This window comes from Mixophyes fleayi, chromosome 6, assembly GCF_038048845.1.
Source record: "Mixophyes fleayi isolate aMixFle1 chromosome 6, aMixFle1.hap1, whole genome shotgun sequence".
Classification (NCBI taxonomy): Eukaryota; Metazoa; Chordata; class Amphibia; order Anura; family Limnodynastidae; genus Mixophyes; species Mixophyes fleayi.
In genome coordinates this window covers 127619153-127634465 of record NC_134407.1, presented here as the reverse complement: position 1 = coordinate 127634465, position 15313 = coordinate 127619153, and positions in this window count along the sequence as shown.

Here is a 15313-nt window from a genome sequence, read left to right as displayed (position 1 = left end):
GTTGACAAATGAATGTGCTCCAGACCATCTCTGATGATATAGATAATTATTGCCCTGATCACACCTCTCTACAGGCTCTTCCCCCTTCAGCTGCTCTTCATTTTGCCCCACTCAACACTACTGCACTTGGTTCACTGACAGCATTTGGCTTGGCCGCACCTCCTATCTCTAACCACTACACACAGCTCCTCTCTCTGTCACATACTGGGTCCCAGAATCTCAATCTCATTACACATGCTGGCTCATATTGTCACTCTGCAGTTGTAACTACCTTTCTATCTTTAGCCCAGATATTGGGTGAATGGCTTTGGAATGAAAGAGGATCTAACACCTAACAAAGAGATTAAGCCCAAAGGTACGAGTTTAACTTCAATGTGAGGAAGGAGGTAGACTTGCAGTTTTAATCATTTTTTTCAGGGACACCTGAGTACACATTTAAATTCTCTGGTCCAGGCATTACACCAGTGATCTGACTCAGAGATGGTTCTGTTCATACCATATCACACAGGGGCATCACTCAAGCATATCAACACTTAAAAGTCCAACTAACTTTCACCACTTTCAGACCACTGCCTTCATTAACTTGAACATTTATGTATTTCTATTATAATATAGCTCGATTTAACTTCATTTATGTCTTATAGTAATTTGAAAAATAAGGTATCTTGAGTGTCTTCATTTCATGTGTCAATTTTAGGTGTTTTTATTACATTGGTCCCAGTGTGCCTAGATCTGCACTTTCTGTTAAAATGCAACAGGAATGTACAAAATGTGTTCTATTAAAAGTATAAAATGAGGCCTGATCTCAGCAGCCTTAGAATACCAAGACTGTAGTCCTTTTGCAGTGCGCCCTCCTGCAAAACAGAGAGCGAACTTCCCTCTCAAATGCACTTTCTCCACCCCTTTACCGCAGTTAAATAATCCCATCACACAAAATGAAATCTCATTTCTTAGCCCAAAACTAGTATAGCATCCTAGGTCATTACATTGTCTTCTATAGCTAAGTATGAAGTAGTAGTGACCTGGGTTGTTTGTCTTTATTGTATGAAATTAGTGAGCACCCTATGTTCTGCATTGTATACTTCTCCACTGTAACCACAGTTGAGTGAGGGGAGCAGCATGTCATAATATTTCTGTTATTTGTTTGTTCCTTTAGATAGATGTTATAGATGTTCTACCTGACATGTATAATATGTCTAATAAAATATGCTATGGGTATGTGCACATGGATAGTTTTTTATCCACTTATAGGATGGACGGATGGGAGGAGGAAGCTCACAGAGCCTTATTACAGGGCATGTGATGACATTAACAAAATGGTTTTGATCCGCAGGAGAGACAGAGTGGAGGAGGAAGCTCACTGTAACTTTTTGTTGGAATATTGTAACAGCTACAGGCTGTATTATTTGAGTGACTGAGGCATAGTAGGTGGCGCTATGTCTTAAGTTGTCACTGAGTAGTCTCTTTATTGTGATAATGTACTCTCTTCTCTCTTCTATCTCTTCTAGTTAATTCTCCATGTTGTGAGTTTATTGCTGGTCATTTTTGACATCCATAACCACTGCCACAGAAAGTACATAATACCATTCCTAGGGCTCCCTGCATCTTTGTCAGCATGATGTTGGTTACCATGACAACTCGCCACAGAAACCTCCCGATTAAGACACCAGTGTAGTATGGCTACTCACCCCATCTACTGTATGTCAGTATTATGAACCAAATTTAACAAAACACAATGTTCCTTCCTGTTAACTCTGTCCTGAGACAGTATGTTATGTTCGTCCAGCATTGCTCATTGCAAAGAAAAGTTTTTTTATACGTTGATTCACTGATGTAATCAGCATAAGTTAGAGAAACTGTATACTCGTTGTAGGATTACAATGTTATTAGCAGAGAGTAGCTGTGGCAATTCTACAATGGTTGTGGGAAATAAATAGAAGAACAATATATGCTCATTATTAAAAATAATCTTAACCCACTAAACGGGTATACTCTACAGTTCTATAATGATGACTTACAGTTAGTCAACTATAACAAACTCGTCTATGAAAAACTCATCTATCAAAATAGACATCTCATACTTATATCCTCTGTTTTATCAAAATAAGCACTAATAATATCAGCTAGCATAACAGAAATAGTATGGATATAACCACTATTTATTCTTCTAAGAAGCATTTTAATGTAAAGACCATATTTAACCCCTTAAACTGCAGTGTACCCAACTTGTGGATCCATTGCATCTCAGTTTTGGCCAGCATGGAAACCAAATTCTTCTCCAATGCTTCTTAACTATTGCAATTCCACAAAATCTTTCAAAGTTTTTACACTTGTATGTTTCTCAAGACCATTCTTTATAGTTATGTTCTCCTAATCTTTCTTGCAGGCTTCTAGATGTTCTACCAACATACTGATTTCCATATTTACACTATGAAAGGTAAATTACATTTCTACTATTACATGTTATGAAGCTTTTCATTTCAAATGTTTTGGGTTTTTTTTGTGATTGAACTAAATTTAGTTGTCAACATTAGTATGTTTTTGCAAAAGTTGCACTTTGTGCATAGACCACACATATAGGAGCCTTTAGATCTCACTATCAAGGATACTACATAAGGCACTTTTAACTAAATTTTTATTTTTTTTAATTAGCTGCCTTTCTTTAAAGACATTTTAGAAAGTGAGCAACAATATCCTTAAGAAGGCAACAATGTCTCTTGATGATTCTCTTTATTTCCATTTATTGTTGGTTATATTCCATATGAAAAGTTATATCAGTCCCCTCTTTCATAATATTTTACTGGTTACTTCATGGTTTTAATAATTCCTTTCTATCAGTATTGTTCGCTATAGTGAAGGCCTTGTTAACAATCTCAAGATTATATTCTTTAAATAAAATTGTTTACTCATTTCTTCTGCTTGTGTCCAAAAATCTTTTTATCAAAACAATTTGTACTAACTCTTTTGAGTTGACCACTAGGAATTTTATATAACCACATCCTATGGTAATTATTTTTAGCACAATTTGCAATCTGTCAGTTTAATATAAATTTTGGTACAGATTTTCTGAGATTCTATATATATTGATAAGTACAAAAAGTTGAGCTCCCTATTTCTTACATTAAATGTTAGTTTAATCCCCCATTGGTTCTGATTTATGCGGTCCTTCCAGTGGCCGATGAACATGCTGGCATTTCTTGGTGTGAATCTGATGCCCATTACCATTCCAAATTTTTGTACATAGATTTTATCATTGGACCAACTATTGTTTTCAAAGTCAATGCCTTCTACAAGAAATAATTTTAAATATTCAATAATTTCACCCTTATTATGTCTGCTTTAACGAAATAAAAACTTTCATGCCAGGTTATTTCATTAAGTTTACAAATGGTATGTATGATATACTTTAGATATGCCCTTTTGACGTATGATTTGAGATGATGGTTTATAAAATGTGACAGGCTAGTTAATAAATTTGTCCCTGTCGCAATGGGTCTCTTGGTTTTTGTTTTTTAGTCTTTATGTACTTTAGGAAGTAAGTACAGGGATACCTAGACTTTGATTAAGCAAATGTTGCAGTTCTTCTCTTCAATAACTCCTTTTTATGATAGTTATTAAGATTTCATTAAGTTTATTCCTAATAATCTCAGTTGAATTGTGCCTAACTATTTCATATTATCATCTAGTCGACTCAAAACACCCTGATAATATTTATTTGTATTCAATAATAACAACTACGCTCTCTTTATATGTGGCTTTAGCACAATATTCTTCAATGTCATTTTCATTTCAATTTTGGGACTACGGTTGCAATGCTGGTATTTTGTAGCTTTGGTTTTACTTTTCACTTACTATCTTGCCAAATGTGACAATAAAGCAACCTCAAATTTGAGTGGGATTAGATAAATATTTTTGTATCATCACCTGGCCAATTATTTTCTAGGAAAAATATTTTTCATCACTTTATAGTTACATAATGCCCCCTCACATACACACACACACACACACACACACACACACACACAAACTCAAACCTTTTATCCCATGTATGAAACTTGTTGCCAATCATCCTGCATTTTTCTATCCACTTCCCTCCGTTGATATTTATTGAATGAATGTGTGTATTTCCTACTTCATATTTGTCTCCTTTCTTTTCTCTGGTCCTAAATGTGTCCTCGATTCTCCTTATTGTGGTTCTTAGATCTCATTTTACTGGGAATATTTCAAAAATCCTCCTTTTGTTGTCCCTATTTTTCTTTAAACATCTGTATACAATCCAAATCCATAAACTTAGTGAATATACATAACTGTTAATTGAACTGCATTGCTCGACTGCCCTGGTGCAATTTTTTTGCTAAAATGGGTAGTAGAAGACATTTCCATTACAGGTGACTGTTCTTTTTTGTCCTCAGGTAATTAGTCCACAATAATTAGTTTTGTCCTCAGTTTTGTTATGGAAACCCCTACAAATACCAGTGAGAGCAAAGCAGAGAGATACAGGTATGGTTCCACATTTCTATGTTTTACAAAGCAGGTGTGGACAAATAAAATGTAACCATCTACAATTTTATCATGGTACATTAGATATAGGATCATGGCACAAACGCAGAGCTGGAAAAACTTGGTCTGCAATGCAAATGCCAGTCTGTGTTATGCCAGTTTTCCTATACTGCAAAACAGTACTGTGACAGGCTGGACCTCCTATGCCACCCTGTCCATGTTGCTGGGGACCGGCTGGGCTTGCCTTGACACCGTACCCTTTCTGTATCCCAATTGCGCCCCTCTAAACACAGTCAGAGGGGCATGCTACCACCATTAGGCTCCTTCGCCGGCCTCTAGAACCGCTTCTTTCTGGGTATCTCTCACTGCTAGTGTACCCCTTTGCTGGGCACCTGGGCTGGTGCCCCTAACTTCTTCCTTTAGATCAGGGTCGACAAAAACTGAAATGCGCACAACTAGCCTGTTGCAGGACAATATTGAATGGATTATAATGCAGCAGCCAAGAATGAAAAGATCGTTCACATCTTAAACACTTTTAATCAAACTATAAATTCAGCGCTCACTGTTATATCCAAATGACCTGTGCTATGGGTATGCCCCTCTCAGTGATCTCTCTAACAAAGATGATTATCAATTTGTGTATGTCAATAGTAAAACAGGATTTGTTGAAACAATATAACACGGATACAAAAAATATATAACATTCAATGAATCGAATTGTTACATAGGTGTAAATCTCATGCAGATATGTTTTGGACACATAGACTGGCAGGAAGTAATCCAGCCTTCTGCCCTGTAACCAATCAAGGCTGATTCATGCAGCCTGCACATGAATAAGCCTGGAGGGATAACAGCTTTTTACATTGCTGCTAGTGGAAGAGAGCAGTGTACTTCCCCTCTGTCCACAAGCTGCCAGGGAGAGGGGGGCTCAGCCAGGGGCGGATCTAGACTATTGATATACCAGGGACGATTTTAGGGGTGGTGATTTAGGCCATACCCCCTTTCTGACTTCTAAGGCTGCCGGCGGCTGCACAGTATGTGCAGGTCCGCTCGGCAGTGGCAGTGTGCTTAAAAACACAATCAGAGCAGCCGGGCAGCACACTGTCACTACCGCCCCCCACCCCCCCCCCCACCCCCCCCCCCCCTGGATCCGCCACTAGGCTCAGCCTCCTCTCCTCCCTGGTGCCAGAATGTCTGAGGCGGGAGATTTATCTCTTAAATCTCCCGCCAAAAATACTTCCAGGAACTCTGCCTCGGGGTCTGGCTGAAAACAGTTGCAGGGGGAAGGCTGCCATATCCCGGGGCAGTAGTCCCCAGCTGTCACTACCTGGAGCTCCCTGAGCTCCTGAATGTGGCTTAGCCTGCTTGGACCCCCAGGAGGCACTGCACCTCCTGGATTGGAGGCAGGGATTGGAGTTGCAGCAGGAAGCCGAGATCCCCAATGGAACAACCGGAGAACGGTAGGCACATTTTTAGTTAATAAACATACACATTTTAAATGCACATAGTTACACTACAATTTTACACTCGCAGCACATTTAAGTTAACATTTTTATTTAACAAATACATTTTTATTAATAACATATGCACACGGCACCTAGCATTGGTACTTTAACCCTCCCAGCATCGGAGTCCATTTAAAGACTCCCAGTGACCCCGACACAAGTATGAACTGTGGTGGCAGAAAAAGTTTCCTCCTTGTGAGAAAAGGAGCTGTAGAGATCCAGGCACTTTTTTCTACATGCAGGCTAGGCCACTTATGCACAAATAAAATTTGTGTGGATGGGGAGTGCACATTTGTTGGGGCGTTCCTGGGTAAGCAGAAGCTACAGAGCTATTTTTTAACCCTGCAAAAAGTCTTCATTGTTTAGGTCCATTTAGACAGCAGACGTCTACCTATACTTTCAGTGGGATGTGTTATGCACTTTCCAATTTTATGGGAAATGTGAACTTATCGCAATTTAACCAAACTGTTACAAATGTGACACACATAAAAAAGACAGTACCAAGGTCCCTTCATTCTTATTTAAGAGATTAAATGGGTCTGGAAAACTGGGTCTGAAAAAGTTGAAATGAATAAAGGTGTTGGTACTAAAATTATTTCAATCCTAGAAATGATTAGGGATGTGCACCGGCCACTTTTGGTGTCTCGTGTTTTGTGTTTTGTTTTCGGATTTGCTTGATGTTTTGGGTTCAGATTTGTTTCGCAAAACACCTGTCGAAAGGTTTTGGTTCAGATTTAAGGTTTTGGATTCGGATTTATTTTGAAAAAAGCATAAAAAGTTCCAAAATCAAGTTTTTGGGCTTATTTTCACTCCTACGCTATTATTAACCTCGATAACATTCAATAACAATCATTTCCACTAATTTCCAGTCTATTCTGAACACCCTCACACCTCACAATATTGTTTTTAGTCCAAAACGTTTCACCGAAGTAGCTTTCTGGACTGCATAGTGGAGTGGTACCCAATTTGGTACCGTGGCCACAATATATTACCCTCAACTGGTCTCAATTCCACCAAAAAAGTATCTGGACTGCGTAGTGGAGTGGTCCCCACAATATAAAAAAAACACTCAACTGGTCTGAATTCCACCAAAAAAGTATCTGGACTGCGTAGTGGAGTGGTCCCCACAATATAATAAAAAATCTCTCAACTGGTCTGAATTCCACCAAAAAAGTATCTGGACTGCGTAGTGGAGTGGTCCCCACAATATAATAAAAAATCCCTCAACTGGTCTGAATTCCACCAAAAAAGTATCTGGACTGCGTAGTGGAGTGGTCCCCACAATATAATAAAAAATCCCTCAACTGGTCTGAATTCCACCAAAAAAGTATCTGGACTGCGTAGTGGAGTGGTCCCCACAATATAATAAAAAAAACCTCAACTGGTCTGAATTCCACCAAAAAAGTATCTGGACTGCATAGTGGAGTGGTCCCCACAATATAATAAAAAAAAAACAATTGTTCTGAATTCCACCAAACAAGTATCTGGACTGCGTAGTGAAGTGGCCCCGGTACCCAATTTGATACCGGGGCCACAATATAATAAAAAAAACCTCAATTGTTCTGAATTCCACCAAACAAGTATCTGGACTGCGTAGTGGAGTGGTCCCCACAATATAATAAAAAAAAACCTCAACTGGTCTGAATTCCACCAAAAAAGTATCTGGACTGCGTAGTGGAGTGGTCCCCACAATATAATAAAAAAAAAACAATTGTTCTGAATTCCACCAAACAAGTATCTGGACTGCCTAGTGGAGTGGCCCCGGTACCCAATTTGATACTAGGGCCACAATATAATAAAAAAAACCTCAATTGTTCTGAATTCCACCAAACAAGTATCTGGACTGCGTAGTGGAGTGGTCCCCACAATATAATAATAAAACCCTCAACTGATCTGAATTCCAGTGCACAGATGGCGGACACCGGATGGGCGTCTAAAACCAACATAGCAGTTAAGGGCGCAGTTCCTCTTTTTTGTGACTGCACAAACAACGTAGTAATAGAAATGACAGTTTTTGTTTTTTTTTAAATAGAGAAAGAAAGAAGGTAGTACTAGAAATGGCAGTTATTCGAATCCCCAGGAGAGTCTAAGTGGGGTGAGCCACAGAGAGATTATTTCCCTCAGTTTCTCTAACAGGTTGTCAGTGTTGTGCCTCTTCTTAAAACCTGTGATACATAACTACACACACTCGGCAAAGCTTTTACAAATTATCTGCGGCACAGGAGAGTACCACTGGACTGTACTTTAAAAGCAGTACCTATTATTTTTGGGTACAGCAACAGTGAATGATCGTAGTTAGACTTTTAAATAGCAGTACAAGCTAGATTTTTTTACATTTTGTAATATTTTTTTCAAAATATTTTTGGAAAAAAAATTATTATTTTTTTTTATTTTTTTTAAAATTAATTTTTTATAATTTTTTTTATAAATTTAAATTTGTTTTTTTAGAACTTTTGGATAACTTGGAAATAACAATGCCCTTAGCAGAACAGACCACAGGACACAGGTAATACAGAAAGAAAGAAGGTAGCAATAGAAATGGCAGTTCCTCTTTTTTGGAACTGCACAAACAGTGATGAAAATGAAGGTGGAGCTGGTGGCATGTCACGGTCCTCTTCAGAGGACAATCTCCTGACCAGCAGGTCTTTGCACCGCTGTAGACTTGTGTCCGCCGGAAACAGAAACACAACATACGCTTTAAACCGAGGATCGAGAACGGTGGCCAGAATGTATTCCTCTGACTTTAAAAGACTGACCACCCTCGGATCCTGGCGAAGCGTACGAAGGGCTTCATCCACAAGAGCTACATGCTTGGTGGAATCGCAATGGTGTACCAGCTCCTCCCTGACTTTCTCCAGCTGCTTCTGCAAAAGCCCGATCAGGGGAATCACCTGACTCAAGCTGGCAGTGTCGGAACTGACTTCTCGTGTGGCAAGTTCAAATGGCTGCAGAACCTTGCGCAACACGGAAATCATTCTCCAGTGCGCTTGACTCAGGCGCATCCCCACTCCTTTTCCTATGTCTTAGGTGGCTGTGTAGGCTTGAATGGCCTTTTGATGCTCCTCCATCCTCTGCAGCATATAGAGAGTGGAGTTCTAGCACGTCACTACCTCTTGTTAATTTAGATTGCAAGGCTTGTAAATACTTTGAAGATAAAAAATGCAGGCTGCACAGACTGTGGAGCTAGAAAGTGAAATTAAATGGACCACGTTACTTTGGTGGCTATCTATGCCCCCCGCGCTACACTTGTAGTTGAATATAAAAAAAGCAGCCTGCATAGGCTGTAGAACTAGAAATTCAAATATACAAAAAAATGGACAAATGCAGTTTGGTATCTGTCTGCATCAGATCCCCTCTCCACTAGGAGTAAAATAGAAAACTATTCAGCCGTTATATAATCTAGAATATAAATAGAAATTGAGAAAGGCAATTTGGTATCTGTCTGCATCATAATCATCAACATCCTCCTCAGCGCCAGCTACATCAATATCCTCCTCCCGGTGTACAACATTCACACCTTCATTAGCCAAATTTGTAACTGGACTGTGGGTGATCCTTCCAGCATATGCAGAGGGCGTGCTGAAAATGGTGGAAGGAGCCACTTCTTCCCGTACAGTGATGGGAAGGTCAGGCTTCGCAACCACCAACACCCTTGGACTCGCCTTGGGGATTTGTGATAATTTCTCTTTAGAAGGCAGAGTTGTTTGCTGTGTTGTTGCTGACAGCATAACTCTCTTAAATTTTTTGTAGGGGGGGGAGGAGGGCTTAGTTCCTTGGGTGAAACTGAACCACTAGTCATGAACAGGGGCCAGGGCCTAATTCGTTCCTTGCCACTACGTGTCGTAAATGGCATATTGCCAACTTTACGTTTCTCCTCAGATGATTTTAAGTTTCTCTTTTTGCTACTTTTACTGAACTTGGGCTTTTTGGATTTTACATGCCCTGTACTAGGAGATTGGGCATCAGGCTTGCCAGACGACGTTGATGGCATTTCATCGTCTATGTCATGACTAGTGGCAGCAGCTTCAGCATTAGGAGGAAGTGGGTCTTGATCTTTCCCTACTTTATCCTCCAAATTTTTGTTCTGCATTATATGTAGCACAAGAGAGTGTACCCCGAAGCCACACACACTCATTGTTTTGGGATATTTTTTTATTTATTTATTTATTTTATAATTACTTTTTTTGTAATTTTTTTTAAAACTTTTTTTGAATTTTTTTTTAATTTGGAATAAGGGGGAAATAACAATGCCCTTAGAAGGACAGAGCACAGGACACAGCACCACTGAACTGAACAGGACACAGCACAGGACCCAGCAGCACCACTGAACTCAGAAGGACAGAGCACAGGACACAGCACCACTGGACTGAACAGGACACAGCACAGGACCCAGCAGCACCACTGAACTCAGAAGGACAGAGCACAGGACACAGCACCACTGGACTGAACAGGACACAGCACAGGACCCAGCAGCACCACTGAACTCAGAAGGACAGAGCACAGGACACAGCACCACTGGACTGAGCAGAACACAGAGCACAGCATAGCACAGCACAGCACAGCACAGCACAGAACTGAACAGCATGAGATATAGCAGGACAGAGGACCACCTAACACACCCTCCCTCTACCCTGATCAATGCCCGAGTGAAGATGGCGGCGACTAGCGGGGAATTTATAGGATCCGAGTATCGCGAGATCCGACAGCGGGATTATGACTCAGAGCCTCGGTTTCAGTTTTGCAATTGGCGGGAATACCCGGATCTGTCTCGGATCCGGCTCGGATCGGCAACGTTCGGGTGGGCTCGGATTTCAGAAATCCGAGTGCCCTCATCTCTAGAAATGATTGACCAGGACATCTGCTTCCCAAACCATGATGTGGGAGTGCACCCATTTATGTGAAAAATAGAAAAATGTAAATGGAAAAATAGCTGCATTTGCGCCCAAAATAAAATGTGCTGTGTGTCTACATATTCTGTGTTTAATAGTAGTAAATGAGTACTACAGCTTTTTGGAAACGCTATCAATGAATATTTCGTTCCTTCTGCCGTGGCGCAAACTGGGGTGGAGATAGAGAGGGGTGTGGAAGGGTGGAAGAGCGAGGGGTAGGAGAACACAGTATAACGGTACAGACAATATACTTTGATGCTTATGATTTTAGCAGTTGATAATAGCTTGTTTTGCCGTTTTTACGTCTATAGCTCTTTTGCCTTGTTTAAAGCTCTAATGCAGTGTATATTGTTGTGGTGATGGTACCGTTAATAATGCGGTGAGTAGTTTATAGCTCTGACAGTTGTGGCGGGCAGGGGTGTTTATAGCCCTATATTCCCTCAGTTATTATAGCTCGCAGTAAAGGCAGAGGTAATAATGGCTGCCTGTTTACAGCTCTCTATGTTTTGCTCTTTGTCTCAAAGTTGGTGAGTGGTGGAGGTGATGAGTGGGATGGTGTTTGTCTTTTGAGCAGAAATTGGTATGATGGCTATGTGTCGTATGTGCGTTTAAATGTGTATGTTTTTGCGAGGATTATGTAGAGATTGTGCTGTGTAGTGTATGTTGAAGATGCGCAAATGCTTAATTGCTTAGGTTGCTCTTATAAGAGCAGTTTAATGATAAGGGTGTCCTTCCTGGCGGGGGTTGTGGGCAGCCTGTCACGGGCACTAGGAGTTGCTTACCTGAGTTTTACCAGATGGAACTCTGCTAGAGAGGCGGGGTTATGGCACGCACCTCAAAGCAGGCAGGTGAATGATTGGAGCGACACAACAGCAGGAGAGTAGAGATAGTCTGAGGAAGTCAGCGACTTGCAGCTATGGTTAGAGGAAAGTCAGCGACTTGGAGCAGTAAACTGGAGGCTGAAGATAATGTAGACACGAGAAGTGGACATGGATAGGTGATAGTAGGTAGAGGAGGAGTCAGTGGTCTGCGTACAGCAAGTTGTACCACCGCTATGGTGAGGAGTCTGGTCCAGGTGTAGGTAGGTAAAAGGAGAGTCAGTGGTCTGCGTATAGCAAGTTGTACCACCGCTGTGATAGGAGGACTTGTCCAGGTGCGGGTAGGTAACAGGGAAGTCAGTGGTCTGCGTGCAGCAAGTTGTACCACTGCTGTGAGAAGGAATGAGGACTTGTCCAGGTGCAGGAGAGTGAAGTTGAAAGGCAAACTGTGGCTGTATGGAAACAGCGCGAGTAGAGCAATGTCTTGTGAGGCAGAGATGGAAGGCACAATGAATAGTCTGTATGGAGTAGATGCCTTGCCGGGAGGAGAAGCTGGTCACAGCAGATATGCACAATAACGCTAAGTAGTAGCGTGAGGAGATATCGTAGCTTGAGTGAAAGCTTGTCCTAAATGAAGCAATGCAGTAACACAGTCTATATGGGTACTTGTACCCTGTGCAGCAAACAACAATGGATACAACTGGTATGCGAGCAATAGGCAATAGTCAATAGGCAGTAGAGCATACCCAGTTGTGTAGATCTGGAATCAGCTGAGAAGTGAAGCGTTGTAGCGGTATGGGAACCGCCGCTGAGTTGAGCAGGGAGCAGCGTGGAAGCTGAAGCACGAGTAGAGCTGGAAGCAGTTTGGAAACTGTACACACGAGTATAATTGGAAGCAGTTTGGAAACTGCACACAGGAGTAGAGCTGGAAGCAGTTTGGAAACTGCACACAGGAGTAGAGCTGGAAGCAGTTTGGAAACTGCACACAGGAGTAGAGCTGGAAGCAGTTTGGAAACTGCACACAGGAGTAGAGCTGGAAGCAGTTTGGAAACTGCACACAGGAGTAGAGCTGGAAGCAGTTTGGAAACTGCACACACCTATAGAAGTTCACAGGGAGTGAGACTTCAAGATCAGGCCACTACCTAAGGCTGCAGGTGCCTTAAGTAGGGAGGGGTGATTGATCCATCAATCATATTAGTGGTCAGGTGTAGTTGTTAAAGGGACCTGCGCATGCCCAGTGTGACAGGATGGCGGACGGCCGCGGTTCCACACAGGTGTGAGCGGGAAAGATGGAGAACCACGTATCAGAGTGGAGGCACTCACACTCCGGTGAGTGACAGTCCCCCCCCTTTTAAAGGTGGGCACAGAACACTTGGAACCGGGTTTGGCCGGAAATTTTTGGTAGAATTTTTTAAGCAGGGCTGGAGCGTTGAGGTCCTCAGCGCGAATCCAGGAGCGTTCTTCTGGACCGAAGCCCTTCCAATGAATGAGGAATCGGAGAGTTCCTCGCAAAATTTTAGCATCCAGGATCTGAGAGATCTCGAACTCCTCTTCTTGATGAATCTGTACTGGTTTAGGTACAGAAGGAGGAGCAGAAAAACGATTGATAACAAGAGGTTTGAGCAGAGAGACATGAAAGGCATTGGAGATCCGGAGGTTCTTTGGTAATAGTAGCTTGAAGCATATTGGATTTATGACTTGAGTGATCTTGTATGGTCCGATGAAGCGTGGCGCAAACTTCATGGACGGAACCTTTAAGCGTATGTTTTTTGTAGAAAGCCATACACGGTCTCCAAGCTTGAGTGGTGGAATGGCTCGCCTCTTTTTATCTGCGAAGAATTTGTATCTGGCTGATGCTTTCCTCAGGGATGATCTCACCTGAGTCCAGATGGTTTTAAAGTTTTGACAAAGTCTCTCCACCGCAGGGACTTGGGTGGGAGGGAGGGCAGGAAACTCTGGGAGAGACGGATGGTGACCGTAAACCACGAAAAAAGGAGTTTTTGTTGAAGACTCATGGTACATGTTATTGTGGGCAAACTCAGCCCACGGGAGTAAATCTACCCAATTATCTTGATTGGCTGAGGAAAAGATTCTTATGAAGATCGCGAGATCTTGATTGACCATTTCGGTCTGGCCGTTTGATTGGGGATGGTAAGACGATGATAGAGACAGTCGGATACCCAAGTTCTTACAAAGGGCTCGCCAGAATCTGGAGACAAACTGCACTCCTCTATCGGACACAATCTCGGACGGACAGCCGGGAATTCGAAAAATCTCTTTAATAAAATGGTCAGCCAAGGTAGAAGAAGATGGTAATCCGGTGAGAGGGACGAAGTGAACCATCTTGGAGAATCTATCCACCACTACCCAGATGGTATTACATCTCTTGCTAAGAAGAAGTTCGGTGACAAAGTCCATACTTATGTGGGTCCAAGGTTTGGTAGGGATAGGTAGTGGTTGGAGCAATCCCGCTGGTGTTCTGCAAGAAGACTTAAATTGAGAGCAGATCTCACAAGCGGCCACAAATTCTCTGACATCCTTTCTGATAGAAGGCCACCAATAACTCCGGGAAAGGATCTCAAAAGTCTTTCGTTCACCAGAATGTCCAGAGAAGCGTGAAGAATGGTACCATGACAATATTCTCTTGCGTAGAGATGGCGGAACAAGAGTTCTCCCAAACGGTAGCACATTGGTGGACGAAGTGGCCAAAGTCACACATTTGGGATCCAGTATAGGATGATCGGAAGAATCCAAGATGTCAGAAGGAGGAGCAAATGCCCAGGATAAAGCATCTGCTTTCCTGTTCTTTGCAGCAGGTTTGAACGTTATAATGAGTTCGAAGCGAGAATAGAAAAGTGACCACCTCGCCTGTCGAGGGTTTAGACATTGGGCTGTTTGTAAATAGAGGAGATTTTTGTGGTCGGTGAAGATGGTTACCGGATAATGAGCCCCCTCCAGTAGATATCTCCACTCCTCCAATGTGACTTTTATTGCCAACAGTTCTTTGTCACCGATGGTGTAGTTCTTTTCCGCGGGTAGAAGACCCCGGGAGTAGAAGGCACAAGGATGGAATTTCTGTTGCTCAGATCTTTGGGAGAGAATAGCTCCTAGTCCGACATTGGAGGCGTCCACCTCGAGAAAGAAGGGAAGGTTTATGTCAGGCTGCCGAAGAACAGGGGCGGTTGAAAATGCTTCTTTAAGGCTTTGGAAAGTGTGAAGGGCCTCGGAGGACCAGTGTTTAGTATTGGCCCCCTTCTTGGTCAGGGCCACAATAGGAGAAGCAATAGATGAGAAGTTCAGGATAAAACATCTGTAATAATTCGCAAACCCCAGGAAGCGTTGTATAGCCCTGAGGGTAGTTGGCTGGGGCCAAAGTAGAACGGCATTAACTTTGTCTGGGTCCATCTCCAGACCTACTCCGGACACGATGTATCCCAAAAATGGAATTTGGGATAATTCGAAGGAGCATTTTTCTAATTTGCAGAATAGGAGGTTCTTCCGCAGTCTGGAGAGAACTTCTGCCACATGTTGATGGTGGGAGACAAGATCTTGAGAGAAGATTAAAATGTCGTCCAGATAGACTACAACGCACACGTATAAT